Source organism: Etheostoma spectabile, chromosome 7, assembly GCF_008692095.1.
Source record: "Etheostoma spectabile isolate EspeVRDwgs_2016 chromosome 7, UIUC_Espe_1.0, whole genome shotgun sequence".
Taxonomy (NCBI): Eukaryota; Metazoa; Chordata; class Actinopteri; order Perciformes; family Percidae; genus Etheostoma; species Etheostoma spectabile.
In genome coordinates, this window is record NC_045739.1 from 24,985,136 (window position 1) to 25,009,440 (window position 24,305).

The 24,305-nt window shown below is 42.4% G+C and overlaps 1 protein-coding gene across 1 annotated transcript in view; it reads left to right on the top strand.

Moving 5' to 3' along the window:
* The window catches only part of LOC116693067 (glutamate receptor ionotropic, kainate 5-like), a 277,749-nt gene that overhangs the window by 93,552 nt on the left and 159,892 nt on the right, over nt 1-24,305 (top strand). The window contains 1 exon segment of the mRNA XM_032521753.1: nt 15,051-15,054. The gene's annotated coding sequence lies outside the window, so the exon portion shown is untranslated.

The following is a 24,305-nucleotide window of genomic DNA, read 5'->3' on the forward strand; positions in this document are numbered from 1 at the left end:
TAATAGTTAGCAGTATGCTAACGTCAGATTGTAGTGGAATGAAGCAGCACTTTGTACAGTCAACAATCCCAGTTAAAGGCTTCTGAACCAATCAGACATGTTTCAGTAGTAATGAGACCCAGAATTCGGGAGAATCTAACATTGGCCGCCAAGATGACAATGATTTCTGCCATTAGCCATGTAGCTACTATACTCAGCAGTGAACACTAATATAATATAGCGGCAATTTAGTCAAAATATAGGCTTTTACACCAAAAAACTACATCAACAGAAAATGTTTCAAGAGCAGTGAATTTGACATATTTTACTGCCATTAGCATGTAGTTATATGGGTCAATGTTAATACCACATTGGCTTTAAAATAACTCTCCAGTCCTGCCTACCTGGAGCAGGTGGCCAATCACAGAAGGGCGGCTTAGCGTTGCGTAACACTTAGCCGAAAGTAGATGAAACTGTTGAAACCGGAGCGTTCAGCTTTGGAAATCTGAATGTTGTAGCTCACAGGGATTTGTCTCAAATACGTTGACATCATTATTTGAAGTTTTGGCCACGTTTAACATGAAAATCCAACATGATAACATTGTAGATATGACAGAAAACTAGAAAAGCATAATATGTGACCTTTAAATGAGGCTGCGTCTTTGCAATCTGAGCATTAATGTGACAATGATGGATTCTAGTTAAATCTGAGTGTTTATGAACATTTTCAAAGCCTTTTCTTTTTTACAGCCAAGAAGCAAATTACTGCTCAATTATGCGTAGAAGAAGCACGTCTTCTGTGCCGGCGTTGGATTGTGAATAATTACAAAAAAAGATCCAAACATCAGTGAAGCAGAAGATACAAACGTGATCTCTGTGTTTAATTCATATTCTTATTTATGTGCCAGACTCATCCGAAGGATGACAACATTTCATCCATTTAAGTTTCTGCAGAGACGTAGTTTGGGTTTTTGTGTGTGTGTGTGTGTGTGTGTGTGTGTGTGCGAGCGTGCGTGCGTGCGTGTATGTGTGTGGTACATTTACTCCAAATCAAGTGAAAAGTTGTCTGTTGTTGTCTTTTAGCTCTTTAACTCTGTTTTTCTTCACACTGACGTCATTCGTTCATTCATTCATTCAGTCAGTCATTTAGTCATTCATTCATTCATTCATTCATTCATTCATTGGACTGAGCGGTGACTCGTTCATTGGACAGGTTTGGTGATGTCACAGAACAAAAATAAAGGGGTAACTTTTTCTGTCATCTGTGAGGCCAGAGGTTTAACTTAAGATAAGATAAGAAAAACCTTTATTTGTCCCAAATTGCGGTTTGCAACAGCAAAGATAAGAGCAAAGAGTGTGTACAGAGATAGATAAAATACAAATAAATGTATGAACTTGACAGCAGGAGTTAAAAAAAAAAAAAGGAGATAAACAAAAGTTCCAATATTTATCATTAAGAAGATTACCATCCAGATTCAGAGGTTTTTTTGTGTTTCCGGCACCGTAAAAGAAAAGCAGTAAACCGTACACACCCCACCTTGGGGGTCACTTAGAAATGTCCATTGGACTCAATTATACACAGAATACCAGCTGAGATCAGTTACAATGTTCTTTTAGTTTTTTTTTAAGCGGGACAGTTTTTTAGATTACGTTATGTGCTTACATTATTGTAAAAAGCTTCTCCAATGTTTTCTCAGTCAGTTGTTTTTACATGATATCAGATTAGTGAACAGAATGAGCCTTTTAGGAGCATTGGATGAAAGGTTGCTGATAATTTGCAATGTGGATATTGCATTAAAGATCAGCCCCCCCCCCCCCCCCCACAACACACACACACACACACACACACTCAGATCAGCTGGTATTCTGTCTATAATGGAGTGGAAAGGAAATTTGTAAGTGACCCAAAACGTCTGACTGGTAGTGTATATAAGTAGACTATAAGTTTGTGTGTGGGGGCGGGGGGGGATGCAAATAAACTGAAGGCTCAGTGTGACATGAGTTTAGGTGGCAGATCTACACTAATTGTTACCATTTAAAAGGTTTTCCTCCATCTGTAACTGAGAATTAAATTTGGCTTGTGTAATTATCAGCAATTTAGTTGAACATTGGTACACTCATTTTGTGTGTGTGCGTGTGTGTGCGTTGTGGTGGTGTGTGTGTGTGTGTGGTGTGGTGTGTGTGTGTGGTGTGTGTGTGTGTTGTTTGTTGTGTGTGTGTGTGTGTGTGTGTGTGTGGAGCTGAGTCTAATAGCTTCAATAACGATCCTCCATATCACTCCTGTGTCAGCGGCGTGTTTCTAAGAGAGATCTGCATTCTGCAGGTGACGATGTCTCATTCTGCAACAACAACCTCACAGAAAGAAAAAAAAAAACGTACAATGGATGAGGCTTGATGCTTTGTGCTACTTATTGCACATGGATGTAAAATGTGGCGTGTGGAATCGTCCAATGGGAATCAATTTCAATGGGATTAAGAAATGTAGTCCAGTCATCTTGGGTCCACGCTCCACACAACTCTCTCTGTATTTCTCAGTGTGTCCTCATGATATCCACAGAAATGTACGGAAAATGAGAAATCCGTCACCACCTGTCAACCCTCCTGTTGTCGTTGGGTCAAATTTGACCCATTTCCAAACGGTTTCTATATCACAAATTTGAGTTTCTTCAAACAAATTGTCAAAAAAAGTAACGAGGATGGTTCCCAACAACGCTCCTCACAAGATGAATAAATAATCAGTTCACTACTTTCATTGAATTCGGGTGTTTTTAGCACTTTTATGGCGTTTGGAGAAAAAAACAATTGGTAAAAGTGACTAAAATGTGAACAAATGTCAAATAAAGTGACAAATGTAAAAAACAAAAAAGCTTTTAAAAATGTTAAAAGGCTCAGAAAAGTCAAAGTCTGCTTTATTGTCAATTTCTTCACATGTCAAGACATCCAAAGAGATCGAAATCCCAATTTCCCTCTATCCCACGGTGTAGACAAGACATATTTTACCAATGAGGTCCACAGACAAACATAACATTCAGAAAACAATATAAAAAGTAAAAATAAGAAGGCATGTACAATGAAGAAAATAAGAGCAACAAAATGTGAGTTTAAAATGTGCTTGAAAAAGTCGACAAACGCTGCAAAAGTGACAAAATCCTTGTGGGAAAGCCACAAAAATGTCAAAGCAGACCACCACAACATTAAAAAAAGGTTTTTCATTTGAAATTTTGACTCCGAAAAACTAAAACTTTCAGATTGGTGGGAAAACAACATGAGGGTTAAGGTGAGATGAACATTAAAGATGCTTTGCTGCAAGCAGGATTTTCAGGGACTACTTGGATGTGGTGTCTTTGTGATGGTGCGCAGGTGGGCGGAGCATCTGCTTTGTTGAGGACCCCTCTGCATCGTCAGCAGGTGTCTCAGGTTCACTAGCGTTTTTCCCCTTAACCTGTACGCTTCACCTGAGTGGGGCAGCAAAGCGGGGCTCCAACTGTGGGCTCTCTTCAGCCACAGCCATCTTGAGCTGGTCTCTGCTATCTCCCTGGTGGCTTTCCTCAGATGATTTGGACCCGGGACCACTTTCTGTAGGCCATAGCACACCGATGTTGCCCTCTGCACCACAACCTCTCTCCTGCCTTTGGTGTTGGCCTTGCTCCACCTCTTGGTGTTGTAACGTCCGAGTCCCAGACGTCCTTGGCAGACCACTTTGGCAATCTCCTGGTGTTTCCAGTGTGCTTCAGTGTTTCCAACACCGCTTCTTGGGGCTTCCACTTTTCTGCCGCGCCTGATGGACTTGCTGGCGTGCTGGACTCCCCCCCTCCATTTGACAAGTGCTGACTGCTTTTGCGTTGGTAGCATTGATTTTTTCAGCTAACAGGCAAGCGGAGCTTGGAGGTCTTACTGTAGAGGTTCACTGAGCTGAAGGAAAGGGGGACACAAGCCACGTGTGTCATAGGAGAGTCATATAGCAGGAAAGGCCATTGTAGTCTGGGTATAATGCCATACTGAAAGCTCCATACCTTAAACCTCCCAAGCAACTGGCTGGTGTCAATTGCCTTGAACCAGATGCTCAGTTGGGCTTTTTCCAAGACATCGGATCCCTTGATCATGTATTTTTGGGATCTCTTAGCCTTGGATGACGAAGGTGTTTCTCATCAACTTTCCTTTGTGGACACTGAGCCTGATGTTCCCAGAGAAGCTTCTCACACCCACGTATTTACATCTCACACTGAGGGATCGACGGCTACTAAAATATCAATAGCTGCTCACATAAGCTCTCAATGTTTAATGGAAACTGACGTTCAGCTTCTGTATTCTCTTCCGTTCTGTTGTTTGTGGTCAGGTTGAGCAGTTTGCAGCCTCGGGGCGACCAGTCACCATCTGGACCAGCTCGAGCTGTGTGTGTGTGTGTGTGTGTGTGTGTGTGTGCGCGTGCGTGCGTGCGTGCATGCGTGCGTGCGTGTGTGTGCTGCCACTCAAAGCCCAAGGAAATCTTTCACACTTGTCATCCTCTCTGTTACCCGGGGTTTACTGACCAGAGACAACAGAGAGAAAAAAGGGGGGGGGAGAGAGAGAGAGAGAGAGAAATGAAGCATCTCAATGCCTTCTTCACTGTGAACGACAAAACACTCTTCACTTTGATATAGAACCCAAGTCCGAACAGACCGACTTCAAAGGCTTCACACTGGTGAAAGGTTAACCCTTGTCTTCTTCACACCACACCACACACACCACACACACACACACACACACACACACACACCACACACCACCAACACACACACACACACACACCCAACACCACACAACACACATCTGAAACACCACACAGCATCACTCAGCTGAAGGGAGTAGAAGGAGGCAAATAAAAAGGAATAGGGAAGTAGTTCTTTTGGAGATTATGGTCAACTAGTGTGTGTTGTAGCAGTGTTTTGCCATTGAGAACGAGCTAGCATGCTAGCGTGCTACGGTTAGCCACCTCGTCTCTAGTGACGTAGAAAGCCGTGCAGATGTTGAACAGCTCACCCGGAGACTGAAGACAGAGGACACTCAGAAACCGGATCTCACTCAGAACAGCATGGATGGTTTTTTCCCAAGTTTGTATGCATGTGGAAGCTCCAGAGACACAAAATAATGCCCAAAATCCCAGAAAAAGTGATTTTAGTTTTTTTATTATATGGGCAAATCTCTTATGGGGACTGTTATTTCAACTCATTACATTTCAATTAGCAAAGACCAAAGTTGAGATGCAGGCTTGTTGTTGGTAGCTGGGGGCTGACTGTTGTTTGGTTGTCAAACTGACCAATGGTACCAACGACATTTTGTATTAATGTCAATACTGTTACAGCGACACTGAAAACTACTCTGTGTCCGCTGGTGAGCCTTGTTTTTGTAGTTGGACAGAGTGGCGACAATCTCGCTCAAGTTCAATTTTGTACCCACATCAAGTCAATACTTTGAATTTCTGAATCAGGACTCCTGTATTATTTGCACTGGAGACTGGTCTGGCTGCACAAGTTAATAGTTAATCTATAGTTATATAGATATAGCATAGAAGGAAACCAGTATTTCTTTAAACCAATCACAATCATCTTGGGCTGCGCTAAGCTCCGGATGCAGGACGATGACCCTGCAAAATAGACACTGAAATGGGAGGAGAATGCCTGACTCAGGCGAAATAACCTCAGTGTTGTCTGCTAGGCCAGTTAGTCTATATCCACGACGTTAAACTTCCAGGATTGCCTCGATGCCGCTGGAAATTCCACCTGATGTCCATTACCTTCCTCTTTAACCTCCAGTGGGTTTCTGAGGACCATGGTTAACTGCTCCGCGGATCTCTGCAGGGTAAATCCAGACAGCAAGAGCATGTTTTTCTCCTGTCTCAGAATGCAATGTGGACTAGCCAGACCCTCCTCCGCAGCGCTGTGGAGGAAGGTCTGGCAGTGCCAGACTAATCGCTAAGTGAAAGAAAAATGGTTACAACCACTGAAGAGATTGACAAAATCCCTCCTTGCCTTGCGCACGTCTCTTTGTCTTTTCCCCCGTCTCCCCTCCAGCGTTTCTCTCTCTCTCTCTCTCTCTCTCTCTCTCTATCTCTCTCTATCCTCCATTTCTGTCTTCCTGTCTCTCCTTCATCCGCTGTGATCCCTCCATCTGTCCTTTGTATTTCCATCCTCCCTCCGCTCTGTGCCGGCGGTAAGACCAGCTGAGCCCTTGTCTGTCGGCTGAGCCTCTTCGCCACGGAGAAGTCTCGCAGGTCTGCGACGCAAACACAGCTCCTCGAGTCATATCCCAAAATCATATTAACATAACCTGCTTATGTCTCTCGCTCAGCTTCTGGTCTCAATGTAAAGTGTCAAAGCCATTTACTTCCACTGATGTTGGCAACCGAGAATACTTTCTAGGCCAGAGTCTTCTACGTTGAATTCAGGGGTTGACCTTTCGCTAAGCCTTAATGCCTTTAGGTACTTTTCCTACATCTGTCAAGCTTTAAAATCTTAAAACCACACAAACGCAGTTTACAGTTACGCAATTAACAGGAATCTTTAAAACAACGGGTTCTTGATTTCAGACAGGAGTAGACGAAAGCTCTATTTGCACAGGGCTAGCATTACAGGGGGACCTTTAGTCATTTGTAATAATTACGGAGGTCGTCTGGGATCTAATGCCACGTTCCAGTTTTTAGTCCTTACGTTACAACTTCAAGTCCCGACTCACGACTTGATAGCGTTCCAGGCAACGCCACCACAAACCTTTCTAGCTAGCATTAGCTAGCAGCTACCTAACATTGACGTTAGCTACCGCTAGCTGATACTAACTAGCGATTTCTAGTCGGCGACATACTTTGGGCTCCATTTAATAAACATAACCTGCAGTAGTACACGATCACATGTGTATTGCTTTGATTACAGTGTGTGGAATTACTTTACGTTACCTATTCATACTATTTCTCACGGCGTCTGTACGGCATCAACAAGGGGAGATATTGTTGTTCATGTGTGTGTGGCGTCGAAACTGTAACGATCTGGTTCGGGTTCACGGGTGGTAAGTCACGGGTTTGACTGCCGTTGCTGGGCACTTTCATGGGTAGGAGGTTGGGGAAACACGAGTTATGGGTTGCATGGAACGCAGCATAAATCCAGAGCAAATCTGCCAAGTTTGTAATTAGTCAAGTAAAAAAATGTTATTTCCCTACCATGTTTCGCCTTATCAACTCTTCTTCTACTGACGCTTGGTCAGTGGCATTGAAAAAAAAACACTGTTGTTGATGCTTTTTATTGATGGTTTTAACTTTTTCTTACTTTTTTTTATCACTTTTGACGCTTTTTTTCAATGTTTGTCACTTTTTTTGTCGTTTTCAACACTACATAACACTAACTTATCAACTTTAGTTTTACAGTCATTTTTGGAATTTATGGCCAATAAACCTCATTCATAGGAAATTATACCTAATGTTTGAGTTAAAAAAGCAGATATTAGGAATTATTGAGACTAAAATTAAAGCAATGGTTGTTGATGGATAATCACAGACTGGAATATGTCAACTTTTACTCAATACTATTTCAAAACCACTTTTCAAATGCCATGAAACTGAATAAGACACTAGAAAATTCATTAAAGTAAAGTAAAAGTATAGTCACTTTCCAAAGAGCGTTGTGTGGAATCAATCGTGTTATTTCGGGTAAAGAACCCTGATATAGGAAAACAGGTCAGTTTGACCCGAGGACAACATGAGGGATAAAAGGCCGAAAATCGGGTACGGAGGTTGCTTTTGTCCCGCGTGTCACTGAAGTGTACATTTTGTAACACCACCCACGATCCTATCCCAAACCTAATTGCCTCATTCTTGTGCCGCATGTCAGTACATCCCGACCCAGAGCGTCAACAAGCACCGCCAAGAGTCACGACACAAGAACGTCAAAAAGGAAACTGAAGGGGACTTTTTGCGTTCGCATCAAACGCCAAAGGCACCTGACTAAGAGTGGGCTTTTGACGCGCTGGGAGTAAGAATGTGTTGATTGGCTGCATCGACAAATATAAAAAGTTTTGACAGAGCCATGACATCATATGTGGGTGAGAACGTCAGTAAAACGCAGATTTCCCTTATCCTCTCTGATCTCTCCTGATTGCCGATGCATAATCCCGAAGGGAAACTGTGTGAAATACTTCAAGGATGACTGAATGAAAAAGAAAAAAAAAAGACAATTTCAACATTTGTACCTGGAAGGCCTGTGTGAAAAACTAGATAAAGGCAGTGTGGAAATTACACCTTGAGCCGTCAAAGTTACAAAAGATTGCAATGTGTCTGAAGAGTTGTGAGAACCATCGAGTGAGACTGAATGAACAAAGATGGAGAGATGGAGATGGAACGCAGTGACAAATGACGAGGAAGACAGGAAAAAGACAGACAGACGGGAGAGAAATAATACGAGTGTTAAACGATGGCAGTGGGAGGGAAGAAGGAGAAGAGGATGAAAATTGAGGAGTGGACTGTGTCTGTGTTCAGGTTTCACACCTTCCTGTAATCCAGCTTAATGTCTGCCACGCTGTCACTGCCCCTGTAATCTGCCTCCTTCACTCCTGTAGTCTCGCTTTAGCTCTGCTCATCTCCGGCTTCACGGGCGGAGAAGTCTCGCCGCCGAAGCGCTCGCTGCACCCAAAAGGCAACGCCAGTCTGTGCATCTCTTCTATCTCACAACCAAAATGTCTTCCACAGATGTCTTCTGTGTTTCCCTGTAGCTCCTCTCTTGGGTTAATTTTTCTCTTGAATTTAAGATACGTTTTGGTTTAAAAATTGATATTTTTTGCGTGAAACTGAGACCTTTGCTAACACCGACACTGGCGCCAACGTTTCGCCGCTTGATTGGGTTTTATCGGTCGTGAGTTCTCGTTCTCTGTAGTCTCGCTTTGCCAGACCCTCCTCCAGAGGGCTGCAGAGGAAGGTCGGGCTATAGTCCACACAGCATTACCCGGGATGGGAGATGGTTTATTGTTGTAAAGTTATTGTATTGTAAAGTTGTGGTTGAATGTTTGTAGATTGGCAGATTTGTCCAACGTTGACTTTTCCTCTGATACAGTTGGTTATCCAGTGTATGCTGATTCAGGAAGGAGAGAGACTAGACCTAGACCAAGACTCGGACTTAGACCTAGACATATCTTCATTGATCCTTTTGGGATCACTTCCCGCAAGGAAAATTGAAATTTCCAGCAGCAGTTTTCAGCAAGATGAAGAAAAAATACAGTATAGAGAGAAACAATACAGTATAGATGGAAAAATTACAGTATAGATGGAAAAGAAGACCGTATAAAGATAGCAATATTAACTGTAATAATAATAATAATAATACCTTTGGCCATAAAAATACATTCACCATACATTATCAGTCACGTAGACTGAGACGTGATCAAATGTCTGTTTCTAGACATTGGAAATATGATAGGATAGGGTTAGGGTTCGGGCAATTTGGTTAAAGAAACCCAAATTTCTGAAAAAGAAAGTTTCTAAAAAGGGTCAATTTGACCCGAGGACCACAGGTAGTCCCCTTAAGTAGTATTCAGGGTTAGGGTTCAAAGGGTAGGGTAACCGGGGCACGAACACTCGTTTTCTGGGTGAAAGTCTCGTGTTTTCCCCTTAATTTCTTCCATGACACGAACTCCCCTCAATCGCATGAACGCCCTGTGTGTTAGGAGTGTGTATGCATGGAATACAAACACATTAATATGTATAACCTTTGTGTAGCTATACGCACAAATGTGTCATGAGAAAAGCCTGATTAAGAAATGAACCTGGAATTACAGACTCTGTTTTTTTTTTAAGCCACCATTCTTGGTCTCTGCTGTCAGCGGGTCAATCAATAAAATAAAAAACTAATGCTGCTTTGATTTGTTCAAATGCAGTCGGACTCAGATATCTACTTTTTTTTTTTATCTAACTCTCTTTACATCTTCTCTTTCTCTGGCTTTCTTCCACTTGATCCAACTGGTCCATAAATCTCTCCGCGGGTCGCTCCCTTCTTCTTCTACCTCTCGCTCGCTTTATGAACTCCCAACCTCTTTGTTCTGATGAATCTGTCTTCCATTACCCCGCCGGGACGCCTCGGCCCTCCCCCGACGCTCGCTCTGACAAATTCAAGAGCCGGTACATACGTCTCCTGTGTGTAGAGCCAACGGAAAAGATTACACAGTATCGGCAGAGACGTGCGGAGAGAGAGGAACACAGACGACAGGTAATTCATGCACTCTTTCATGGAGTTCCTCTCTGATTGTCGAGTCGGATAAGAAGAGGATGTTTTAATAAAAACCAAAAGGGAGGGTTGTAGGGTTTGTAATGTACCGGGTACAGTGAATTATGAAAACCTTGTTGAGGTCAATGAAAGGTTTCCAGCTGATGAAATACTTCATGACAGCCTCGTGTCTTTGGTAGCACCCGTGGCTGAGTTACGGGGTCTAGAAGAAGCCTCTTTACTGTTGAAGTAGCAAGTCTCTTTTTTCAAGTGGTATCGATACTCCCCGGTGTTGGTGACCTGTCCCTGGAAACGTCCACGGTTTTCACTGTGACTGACCGACCTGAAGTTGGAACGAAAGAAAGAAAACACCGACCAAACGGAGCCGATAGTCGCTCCAGACCGCCAGAGCCAGCGCTGCTCAGAGCTCAAAGATGTTTTAGAAAGACGCGTTCAACCCTACTGTTGTCCTTGGGTCACATATGACCCCTTTAAAAAATGTCTATATCTGAAATATGGGTTTCTTTTAAACAAATTGCCACAAAAAAATGAATTGGATTCCTCACAACGCTCTTTGCAAATACAACTGATCACTTTCCTTCCTGACTGAACTCAACGTTCCTCTGATCTTAACTATTAGTCAAAAGAATTCATAATTTCTGCTTTTTTAACTCAAATATTAGGTGTGATTCCATATAAATGAGGGTTATTGACCATGAATTCCAAAAAGTAGTGTAAAACTGGTGGTAGTAAGGTGGTGTTAGTGAAAATTAAACTCTGAAAAAGGGACCAAAATGTCAAAATTTGGTCAGTTTCTAACCCGGGAGGACAACACGAGGGTGAACGATGCTAAAATCCTTGATTATTTACATGGAGTCTGGTGGGTTTAGCAAATGCGCTTTTATGTTTTAAAAAAGGATCTTAATCTTTAACAGAAAATTTGACCTCCTTTGGGGGGGGCTCGGCCCCTAATGAGAACAGCTCTAGGGCTAGTGTCCCCCCATGGCGTGTTTTGGAGGTATACATACGCTTCTGAGCTGAAAATGTCCCCGGATTTTGTCTGAGAAATCTGGTCCCCTTAATCAATACCCCATGTGAGTCCAGTGCAGATGTCAGATTTTAATGAGATGTCATCCTGAAATTTGTGAAATCCATAAAATAATACTCTTTTGTCATTATACAAACAATAACAGAAGATGGAAATTTTTTGAAAAAACGTTTTAACTATCTAACGTTAGCTCTTTTAGCTATCTAACGTTAGCTCAAAACGCCATTTAGACGGAGGGCCTATATTGTGTTTGGTTGACTGCTAGCTTGTAGCTAAGCTAGCAGTCATTTCAAAAAACATGTTAGCTATCTATCATTGTTTGTTATCATTGCTAACGTTAGCTCAACCATCCACGTTATTTTATTTTACAATTTGTTTGAAGGAAACCCAAATTTCTGATTTAGGAACTTTTGGGAAATGGGTCAAATTTGACCCCGAGGACAAGAGGAGGGTTAAAGAAAAGGTTGTGGGGGGGCTCACTGTTGTTCACAGGGAAACAGCCCGCATTAGCCCTTGTATTGTCTTCATACTTCATAGTCTATTAGCAAATACTGTTTTTAAATACTGTTTTTATCTCAATTTCAAACAATTGAGATAACCTCTATGTTTAGGGAATGCATCAGTCTCTACTAGCGCACAATTAAAAATTAGATTAGATTATTAGATTAGATTATTAGATTGATTTCAACTTATTGTCATTACACAGGTACAAGGCAACGAAATGCAGTTCAGGTCTAACCAGAAGTGCAATAGCAGCAGGTGCAGGATATACACTGGTTCCATAGTGCAGGACATGGATATGTACTGAATAATAGAGATGAATACTATAATAACAGAGTTTTACAGATTTTTTGTCCTGTAAATATAATATACAATAACAATGTTTGTGGCAGATTTACGCTAGGAATTTGGTGGATATTGCAAAATTGCAAATTTTTACAGATATGTGCAAATAGCATAATAACTATGGTTTACAGAGTTTACAGGGAGTATGTACTGTAAATATAATATATACGGTGTATTGTATTATAGACAGAATTTTTACAGATAGCTATAATAGTTGGCTACAAGAGCAGTATAACAATGGTTTAAAGGTAGGCAAAATAAAGTAAAGTTGGGCAGAAACTATCCAATTAAAGTGCGGTGGAAGTAATGCATATTACAAAAATGATGGGGTTCGTTTTTTATCATGGGTTATAATTCATGTTAAAAATCCACTATGGAAACAACATAGGTGTCATATCCATAACTTTTTATAATTTTTCTTCTTGTAAAAATTTGAAATTGGTCAATTTGACCCCAATCCCCACACAAGGTTAAACCATATTTATTAGATATGAAGATGAGACACACCAGGGTTAATCGGCCTGTTATTCCCGTGTGAACAGCCGTAAGCCCCCCCCCCCCCACAACCTTTTCTTTAACCTTCCTGTCTAATTTGACCCATTTTCCAAAAGTTTCCAAATCAGGAATTTGGGTTTCCTTCAATCAATATGTAAAAAAAAAACATGGATGCTTCCAAACGCCGCTCCTCGCGAGGTAAATAACTGATCACTTCACTATTATCACTGAATTTGGGTGAATTTTTATTTAATTTCATAGCATTAACGGGACAGTTATGGACACACGCAGGACTCAAACCCCGCTTTTTTTTTCGTCCAATCAGACGCAGACAGCCGCTGTCCAAAGGTGTTAATTCGTCCTCCGTGCACGGCCGTTAGACGAATGCCAGCAGACGTGGGGTGCAATAGAATTTAAATTAACTTCCGCTTTGTCTCATTGGGGTCAGGTCCCTTTGCTCTGTGGACACCTGTGGTCCTCGCATCCGTACGCATAGTCCTCGTCGTTTATTACAACCTTTCGTCTTTTAACACAGACGGCGAATAAAAATGAACCTGCCTGCGAATCTCCGCGTCGTTAATTGCCCCGCTGCCGCCACGACGCCCTCGGGGACGGTCCGCTCGGTCGTTATGGCTTTTTGAGTGTCACGGGATATTACCCATAATCCCCTTTAATGACCACCCTCTCAGGTGCTAACGGCTCGGCTGATGTAGGAGCCGCACGAGGAAGGCAAACAACATCAAAGGATGATTTTTTTCTTAATGGATCGTTTCATAACGGGGGGGGGGGGGGGGTTGAGATGGACAGGGGGAAGGGGGGGAGGACGTGGAGACCCCGTATTTCATGTAAGGACGATTTATAGGAGCATTCATTATGTTGTTGTTGTTGTTTTTTCTGTTACTATGGCAACGTGAATGAAAATCTTCCCATCAAGCTGTTGGCATAGCAGTGGTGGAGAGACACAATAACATAAAGAAAGGATGAAGGTGCGTTTTTGGGGATTTTAACATTTTATAAAGCACATTTGGCTTCTGCAACCGTGTGTGTGTGTGTTGTGTGTGTTGTGTGTGTGTGTGTGTGTGGTGTGTGTGTGTGTGGGTGTGTGTGTCTCTGTGTGTTGTGTCCGTGTCTGTCTGTGTGGTGTGTGGTGTTTGTGTGTGTGTGTGTGTCCGTGTGTCCGTGTGTCTGTGTGTGTGTGTGTGTGTGGTGTGTGTGTGTCCGTGTGTCTGTGGTGTTTTGTGTGTGTGTGTATGGTGGTGTGTTGGTGTGTGTGTGTTGTTGTGTGTGTGTGTGTGTGTTTGTAGTGTGTCTCTGTGTGCGTGTGTGTGTGTGTGTGTGTGTCTCTTGTGTGTGGTGTCCGTGTCGGTCTGTTGTTTGTGTGTGTTTTGTTTTTTGTTGGTGTCCGGTGTCTGTGTGTGTGTGTGTGTTGTCCGTGTGTCGTGTGTTTGTGTGTGGGTGTATGTGTGTGGTGTGTGTGGTGTGTGTGTGGTCTGGTGTGTGTGTGTGTTTGTGGGTGTGTGTCTCTGTGTGTGTGTGTGTATGTGGTTTGTGTGTGTGTGTGTGTGTGTGTGTGTCCGTGTCTGGGTGTGTGTGTGTTTGTCTCTGTTGTTTTCTCTGTGTGTGTGTGTGTGTGTGTGTGTAGTGTTGTCTCTGTGTGTGTCCGTGTCTGTGTGTGGTCCTGTCTGTGTTGTGTGTATGTGTGTGTTGTTGTGTGTGTGGGTGGTGGTGTGTGTGTGTGTGTGTGTGTGTGTGATTAATCAGAGAGCTGGCATTTAGTGGCGTGATATCTGGCTGGTTTGGATAATTACACCAGGGGAGAAAGCCGAGGCCGGGACTCTATCAGCACGACTGCCAGTCTGAGCTTTATTTTATTTTTTTTATTTTTTTATTTGCCTCTCCACTTAAATCGTTGCCAATTTACATCTGTATTTTTTTTTCCCCTTCTAAGTTATTAACGTCTGAGCTACAGCGAGGGAAGATTAGCAGCAGGGGCGAGGAGCGCTAACGCGTGGGGCTTTAAGTGTTTATAGGTTTACTATCATCAAAGACACTTGATGAGAAATGAGATGTAAAGCAAGGTGGAGTGAAAGCAACAAGTCCTCCAAACCCTTGGACAATAAAGTTTTTTTTCCCTCTAATTCGACGCACACAAGCGTTTGATAAATCAGCAAAATGGCAGCAAATACAACCCAGAAGAGTGTTTTTCCTTCTCGTATCCCATCCTGAGAAGGAAACAGCCCACTTGTGATTGTGGTTTAAATTGGAATCAGACGTTTTCACATAACTTTACGTAACTTAAAAATCAGACGTTATTCAGTCAAACTCTTTTATGTTCATTACACAGGAAAGTTAAAAGTAACGTTACATTTACTGACTCAGTCTAAAAACTGGTTTTCAGCAGGTTCTTGTTCTGTTATGCAACTTGAACTTCTGGTTAATGCATGTGACACCGAAAGTTGCCTAAGTTCTGTGTCTTCCACGAGGTTAACCCTCCTGTTGTCCTCGGGTCAAATTTGACCCATTTTCTAAAAGTTTCCACATCAGAAATTTGTGATTGTGATTCGTGGATTGTTCCATATAACGCTCTTTACAAGTAAAATAAATCATCAGTTCACTACTTTCTTTGAATGTTGATGTTGTATTCAACTTTTATGGCATTTGAAAAATAAATTGATAAAAGAACGTTAAAAGAAAGAGAGATAAAAATGAAGTAAGTGTGTATACTTATGCCCCCTGTATTTTAACATAGGGGGGTGTATACTTATGCCCCTGTATGTTAACAATGGCGGGTGTATACTTATGCCCCTGTTTACATAGGGGTGTATACTTATCGCCCTGTATTTTGGTATACTTATGTAGGGGGGTGTATATTCCTTATCCGCCCTGTATGTTAACATAGGGGGGTGTATACTTATGCCCCTGGTATTTTAACATGGGGGGTGTATACTTATGCCCCTGTATTTTAAGGAAGAACATTTATTTATTTATGATACATTATTCATTTACAAAGTAAACAAGTGCACTTAAAAGGTTGGACTTTTGTAATTTTTATTGAATTAAGGCATTAAGATCAATTTCAAAAAGATGTTTTTTTATTCTTATTTTCATAACTTTAGCATGGGGGGGTAAACTTACTCTAGCCACTGCATATAGACAGGTACATGTAACCAAACACTATTCTGCAAACTGACAGTTGTGCACAATGTTATTTAACGGAGAGTTTGAAATGTCCACGTGTACTTAGGTTTAGCCCAACAATGCCCTTTTTTTTTTGGAATATCATGACTTTATATTTCTATTCTGGAGAAAGTTACACCTTTACAGTAAAAGCAAATAAGTTGATGACATAAAAAATCCGAGCCAGAGAGACTCCAACATTTGTTATCCTGGATTTGGATTTAAAAGTTCAGGCACAGTCCAGCAGCAGTAAACTGTCACATCTGGATGAATTGGTTTCTTCACTGCGGGTTAATTAAAGGGTTATTCCGCGGCTTGGACCCTCCATTACCGGCCGACGTGGGACGAATGGCAATCGAACTGGAGATCGCTAATCATCGCTATCCCGTCGGAGCTGCTGATTCTGGGGAAGATGAACCCGCGGCAGTGCGGTGCCGTCTGCCAAGATGGCAGCCCTCCTCTTCTCTGACACATGTGATTAACGGGGGATAGACTGACAGACCGATTCGGTTTTTTTGTTTTGTTTGCTTCTGTCCCGTCTCCAAGCATTAACGTTAGCACCGCCAGTTTTTGGCTGACAAGTCGTCCCCCCCCTCTCTGTAAATGCGCTGACAGCTCGGGGGATTATAACCCCCCGTGCACATAATGACGGTAACCTTTTCTATGTGGCGCATCAGTACAAAGTGTATTATGAAGCTCTCACTGAGATTTAGATCTATACTTTTTATTTTAACTGTCAGAAAATCCTCTGTAACTCTGGATGGAAAAACCTCGACGCACCCCATACTGAGGTGTGGAAGCGAGTAACAATGCCGGTGCCTTTTCACACCAAACAAAAGTGGGAAATTAGCGGGAGAGCAATTACAGTTAATGGAAAGAAACGTGGAAATTGAAGGAAAATGAGAAGCGAAAACTGTGGACAAGTTGAATGATGTGTAACAGGAGTACTATGGAGATGAATTGGAGGAAAATCAACAGCTATAAAGCTACTAGTAGAGTAGCTACAGCACGGTTTCTTCCTGTTCAGCAAATCTTTAAAAAGTCAATAAAATCTCTAAAAGTCTATTATACCAAAATCTTCAGCTACAAAAACAAAGAAACAGAATTGTTCCTCGGCAGAGCTTTGCACTTGCTCTGATCTTTATTGTAATATATTGAATTTAATCTTTATTTGCATCGGGGGAAGTGTTTAGCAAAAACCATTACAGCACATTTAAAATTAAAGCAACAGTTCAATGAATCCCGAATCCTCAGAGGGGAGGCAGTACCTCAGTTTGTAGGGAGGTGGGAACCGGAGGGTTGCTGGTTCAAGTCCCAGTACGGACCAAAGTACAGCATGTGGATTGGTAGCTGGAGAGAGATGCCTGGGCACTGCCAGGTGCTCTTGAGCAAGGCAACCACCACTCACGCTGACATTCTGCTGCTGTAATTTCTATAATTTCCCATTTTATTGGGATCAATATCTATCTATCTATCTATCTATCTATCTACCATTTGTGCATATTAGGGTGTTGTGTGTGTGGGTGGTGTGTGTGTGTGTGTGTGTTTAGTGTTTCTAACAAAACAGAGTGTAATTTGTAATTCCCCCCCTGGGATCCGAGGGCCCAAGAACTATGGCGGTCATTCGGGATTCATGAACCGTATTTACATTGGTAACTTTTCGTTCTGTTTCATACATTCCCTCCGTGCGTGTGTGTGTGTTGTGTGTGTGTGTGTGTGTGTGTGTGTGTGTGGGGGGTATGTGTTCCACCTCTGTGCCGCCTCTAATTAGCGCTGCCTGTAAATATTTAATGTCCCGGCAGCGGAGGAGCAGAGGATGCTAACACAACCCGCTAACACAGCGCGATCACGCCGTCACTGGGCTCCGACCCCTGCGGCGTTTGGGCCGCTCGCTTCCTCCGGACGTGTCTAATTCCTGGTTTTGATGACATGTTTGACATGGGGGGGGAAGATAAAAGCTAAATCTCTTGGAAGTGTGATTTTTAAAATAATTTTCCCCCCCTTCTCCCTGTCAACACTTTGGTTTCATTCATTCATCCTCATCAAGAGTGATGAAAATGAATCGCTTCACGTTCATCACTCACAAGCAGCTGATTCTTCACGTCCGCTCATCCATCCCTGAAGGAATTCATCTTCCAGTGACGCCGTTCACCTGCCGCACTTCCACCACCACCGGCATTCCTGGGAAATCTCTGAAATGTAGCGCTACGGACACGTCAGCTCGCTCATTTTCCTTGTCTTGAGGAAAACAGGCTCATTTGACTTCGTCCCCTCCTCCATCGCTCTTCATCTGCTGCTTGTTTTTCTCCCCCTCTCCTCCAGGTGCCCGCTGTTCCCTTTCAGGCTCATCTATCCATCTTAATATTCCTCAGCTGAGTTAACTAGACAGGGAATGAAACCCAGACAGGAGGGAGGATGAGGAAGAGGAGGAGGAGGAGGAGGAGGAGGAGGAGGAGGAAGGACTTTGTTGTTGTGAGCCATTAGCAGGATTTTAAAGCCATTTCCCATTCCTGTTTCACTTCATTTGCCTTTCACATTCAACACTGAGCCTTGATTACCTTTACCGATATTTCACTGTGCAGCTAGTCTCGCATTGCCAGACCTTCTTCCACGGAGCTGTGGGAATAGTTGATAGGTTGAATACCAGTGCATCTGACTGCATGTCAACTATTCTTCCTTTCATAATAGTCTGTTCCCTGTGTGAATAAAGCTGCATTTAATCTAAAAGTCACGGGATTCATCATGTGTGTAAGTTCTTCTCCCTCATTTCTGAGTCTCAGCCTACATCAATAGTCATTATACATGGAAGCATACAACGGAATCTGTTTCGTGAAAGACAAAAATAAATAAACATGACATCATACACAGGGCATGAGATTAAAATAAATGGATCAATCAATAGGAAGGTTGCACCCGAGACGGGGGGGGGCAGTGATGAGATTAGAGAGCAAGATGATGAAGTAGATTCTGAGCCGACCGGATCGTCTGGGTGACCTCACATCCAGCCCCCCAAAACAGAAATGAATAACAAAAAGAAAATGTCTTTCAATGTTCAATTTGTTGTTGCTTTTCATTTGATTTAAATTCAACAGGCAGTGTGTTGTATGTCAGCCAAATACTGAAAAGAGCTAATCGGGTTATTTATCGTTATCGCGTGTTTTCTCCAGTTTGGAAGCAAAGCAGGAAACCCTGCGTGCCCCCCAAAAGTGTCGGCCACCGGTCACATCCACACAGCGAGTGTTCGAGGATGTGTTGCCACGGAAACAATGGAGGAGGAGGATGAGGCTGCGTGCGGCTCAGAGGACCTCAGTCTCCGGACGGCCTCGTGGAGGCTCTTATGCACCGTCACTCTAACGTTACCGTGAAAGTTCAGACGGAGCAACGTTTTACTCACGCATCTTTAACCCTTAGCAGTCTGAGGGAGTTTTTTTTTTTTTAGAAACGTGGACCTTGTGGGTCCGCCCTGACAGTACCTAGGTAGGACTACTAGCCAGTAGAGCAGAGTTTAGGCCCTGACAGACCTAGGTAAGGACTACTAGCCATTCAGAACAGAGTAATGAGGCCCTGACAGTACCTAGTAAGGACTACTAGCCAGTCAGAACAGAGTATGAGGGTCCTGACAGTACCATAGGACTACTAGCCAGTAGAGCAGAGTATGAGGGCCCTGACAGTACCTAGGTAAGGACTACTACCAGTCAAGAGCAGAGTATGAGCCCTGAGTACCTGTAAGACTACGTACAGTCAGAGCAGAGTATGAGCCCCTGACAGTACCTAGGTAGGACTACTATAGCCGTCAGGAGCAGTATGTAGGCCTGACAGTACCTAGTAAGGACTACTAGCCACAGGAGCAGAGTAGAGGCCTGACGTACCTAGGTAGGACTACTAGCCAGTCAGAGCAGAGTATGAGGGCCCTGACAGTAAACCTTAGTAGAGACTACTAGCCAGTCAGAAGCAGAGTATGAGGGTCCTGACAGTACCTAGGTAAGGACTACTAGCCATTCAGAGCAGAGTATGAGGGCCCTGACAGTACCTAGGTAAGGACTACTAGCCAGTCAGGAGCATAAGTATGAGGGCCCTGACAGTACCTAGTAGGCGCTACATCCTTCCGAGCAGAGTATGAGGGCCTGACAGTACCTAGTACGGACTACTAGCCATTCAGAAGCGAGTATGAGTCCCTGAGAGCCTATGTAGGCTACTAGCCTTCCAGGACAGAGTATGAGGGGCCTGAACAGTAACCAGGTACGGACTACTAGCCGTCGAACAGAGGCTTGTGTTTAACTGCTAGCTTGTAGCTGTTAGCAGTCATTTCAACAACCTTTTAGCTATCTATGAGAACCACCTCATGTAAGCAGATGACTTGTCTGTTGTCTCTCCTATTTCTGGGGGGGGTTTCAGAAGCTGTTGAATATATGTTCCAATTATGGTGTTGACTATCATGTGAAATATAATGCCAAAAAGAGTTTGGTTATGATCTGTAGAGTGAAAGAGGATATGGACCTTATTTGTCCATCTTTCCATCTGGCAGGGCAAGTGCTAGCTGTTGGTTGTAAAATTAAGTATTTGGGTCGCATCTTAACAGATCAAATGTCAGATGATGAGGACGTGTATAGGCGGCGCCGCATGTTATATATACAGGCTAACAGGCTAACAGGCTAACATGCGCTAGGAAGTTCTCCTGGTGTTCTGATGCTGTCAAGATAAACCTCTTTTAAAGAATATTGTTCTGCTTTGTACACTGCCCCCTTGTGGGTCAAGTTCAAAAAGGCGAGTTTCAATAATCTGCAGGTTGCTTATAATGATTGTTTGCGTATTCCACTCAGGAAACCCAGGTGGTGCAGTACAAGTGAATTGTTCTGTCAAGCAGGAGTTATTACCTTCTCCGCTGTACTGAGGAAACTGATGCAGAAATTTATCGGTTGCCTGAATTCTTCTTGTCATTTCTCTCGTCATTTCCCATGTGATTGACCCGAGGTTCAGTGCTTAGCGTTACCAGTCCCCCTTAAGGGATTACTGGTATAGCTGTATTATTTAATTGGTGTCTGTCTTGTGTATCTTTATCTTTTTGTTGTTGTTGTTTTTATGGACCTCTAATAATAAAAGGCTATCTATCTATTGATTGGTTGCTAACGTTAGCTCAAAACACCATTCAACTAACAGCGTTTGTTGTGTTTAATGCTAACTTGTAGCTAAGCTAGCAGTGAACCAACTTGGTTAAGTAGGTCCATTTTTACTGTGTTGACATTACAGAAGTCTCTCGTTAGCATCTTATATGCTACTTGTTGCAAAGTGACACATGCGCAACTTAAATCTGCACTCTCCTCACATCGGGAAGTGACAGTGTGTACGCTCAAATAAGCGATGCATTGTGGGTATTTTAATTGTGGACTATATAGTGAATGAAATGAACCGCAGAGAAGTCAAACACCACTACAAAACACAGTATATGGTGCACTATTTCCATGATAGGGAATGGTTTCCAGCTGAGCCAAGGAATGAAGGAAGGAAGGAAGGAAGGAAGGAAGGAAGGAAGGGAGGAAGGAGATGAAGTGAGAGCCTGGCCAATAGAGAAAGAGTAAAGAAGGGAAACCAACCAGCTCGTAGCGAGATAAACAGAAGCTCAGACAGTGACGGAGTGAGAGCGACCCTAACTGACACAACGGAAAGATTTTCCAGCCGTTCGGCTTCCCGCCGACGATGAAAACCTCCCGGAGCGACGGGGAAGGTCCTGTCAGCGAGTGAGGGAGTCATATTTTAATTTTAGCACCTGTCTGATTAACGCTCGCCTCGCCTCGGCGTTTTATCACGACTCCCGAGTCTGGACAGAGGTCAGACAGGCTGGAGGGCAAACTAAGGCAAACTGTCAATCACTTGACATTGTTTCTGGGTTAAAAAAATTGAAAAAAAAAAGTGCCAGGTGGACGAAATAAAGGGAGGGATGACACTTCTGCAGGCAGAAAAAAAGAGGAGTGATAGTAAATGATGCATGCTGATGTGTCTTGTCTGACCTTATACATTAATTCAATGTTTATTTAAGGATTCATAAATGCTTAATAGACAGTAAATCAATGCTTATGAGAGCGTTGATGAGTCCGCGAGGACACGATCAGCATTTCAATGCCCCCAGTGAGTCTGGAAAAGAAAATCTGCCATAGTGTGGTGCAGCGTTAGTGTCAAACATAGGCTGCCCCCCCAAAAGACACGGGAGGAAAATGCTGTCTGCTTAGTCAGGGGCTAGTCTTGCTTTGCCAGACCGTCCTCCACAGCGCTGTGGAGGACGGTCTGGCGAATCCACACAGCATTCTTGGATGGGAGAACAAACGTGCTGCGGTTTAATTAGCATTCAGTGTAACAAACTTAACATAAAATTTACAGTAACTTCCTCACTGGCAACAGTTGTCCAGCAAGTTACTGTGAATTCTTTTTACAGTTAAGGTACCGTATTTTCATTCACAGGATTTCATGTATTCATTGTAAAATACAAAACAATTAAACACAACATAAGATAAAAAAAAGTAAAAATACAGTAGTTTACTTTACTTTTTACAGTACTATAGTGGCTGTATTGTGATTTTTTTTTTACAGTAATACTTAGACTACTGTGATTTTATCATGTTGGACTCATCTTGTAATGTAACTTTACAGCTTTCTACTGTAAAAATCATATACAATAGTGTTACTGTGAAGTCTAAAGTAATTAACTGGAGCTTTCACATTATTTACAGTGCTTCTTTGAACCAATCACAACGTTCACCGTGAATTTACAGTAATATACTGGCAGCAGCTCGGCCAGTAAACTACTGTTTATCTACAGCACGCATACCATCTCTTTAAATTAAGGTATTTTACTGTAACTAGACAGTTTCTTGCTGTATTATTTGAATTTACGGTAATATACTGGCTGCAATGTCAATCCCGCCTTTGCCTTTATTTTTCCAATATACATTGGTACTAATGGTATCTTCAACATTTGCAGATTAACATTATTATTTCCCCCCATAATGCATACAATATCAATATTAATATACAACAATATTTACAATAAGATCCTGTATAACATTGAAATAGTAAGATACTGTGATATTTTAGCTGTACATTCACACCAAAGGTTTACAGTGTAAGTTGTTTTAGCCGTGCAACAGCATTTTAAACCTTTATTTTGATAGGACAGCAGAAAAAAAAAACGCATAACAAACTGCAGAGGTGTGGCCTTGACCAACTACCACTTTGCCCATTTGAAAGTCATGATGTCTCTCTCTCTCATGGGTGGGTCAAGTTCTCTGGGCGGGCAAAGCAGAGAAAGGGGAGGTTACCTTTCCCCTTATGAGGTCATAAGGGGCAAGATTCCAGATCGTCCCATCTGAGCTTTCATTTTCTCAAAGCATGGTGGATTCATGGCGTCCTGGTTTACACCTAGGCCATTTCTAGCCACTGGGGGGCCATGGGCAGGCTGGGGGGGGGGGGGGGTGCATATTAACGGTAAAAAAACTCATAAAGTGACATATTCATGCCATGGGAGCTTTAACACAGAATCTTTTTCTCATCAAGCTGCTTTGTAGCAAATTTCAATTCAAAGACCATCTGACACAAATAGAAGCTCGGCGTTACATCCAGCGAGTATATTGGCAGTCAGATAAATTGGATTCCTGCAGGAGACAAACAAAAAGCCTCGCTGGTTGTATTATAGTGGCTGTATTGCTCTAATCTGAGCGTTTCAGACGGTACAGTAGCTGATCCAGCAGCATCACAGAACTCATTTCCCATTCGCTAATCACTTCTCTGCACAGACCAATTGTGTCACAATCAGCTCAGAGATCAGTGTGTGGTGTGTGTGTTGTGTGTGTGTGTGTGTGTGTGTGTGTGTGTGTGTGTGTGTGTGTGTGTGTCGCAGAGGAACATTCTTGTTAATCGTAACGCAGTGTCAAAACCAGGACAAGTAGAAACTGGACTTTGCAGCCTGCCCTCCAGTTTTTGTAGTGAAGAGATTCAATACAGAGGCTTGACAGCGCTGGAGTGGTTAAATATTGTGGATGTGTGTATCTGTATCTTTTGTTGTTGTTGTTTTTATGGACAGTGAGACTGATAATAAAGGCTATCTATTTAAGAAGCAATTGTATCAAGAAACTAATTAAATTTTTATTTAACCCTTGTGTTGTCTTCCTGTCAAAATTGAGGCTCTTTATAGATTTTTTAAAACATTTTTGTCCCTTTTTTCAACACTTTTGGTGCTTTTTGTCTTCTTTTTTTGGAGGTTCTCAACAGTTATTAACTTTAGTTTTACAGTTATTTTTGGAATTCATGGTCAATGAACCTCATTTATCGGAAATGATACCTTATGTTTGAGTTATAAAAGCAGAAATTAGGAATTATTGAGACTAAAATTAATGGAATGGATGTTGATAATCACAGACTGGAATATGTCAACTTTTACTCAATACTATTTCAAAAACACTAAATATTTCAAATGCAATAAAATGAGTAAGACGCCCCAAAATAATGAAAGTAGAGATTTGTACTTGGCAAAGAGCGTTGTGTGGAATCAATCA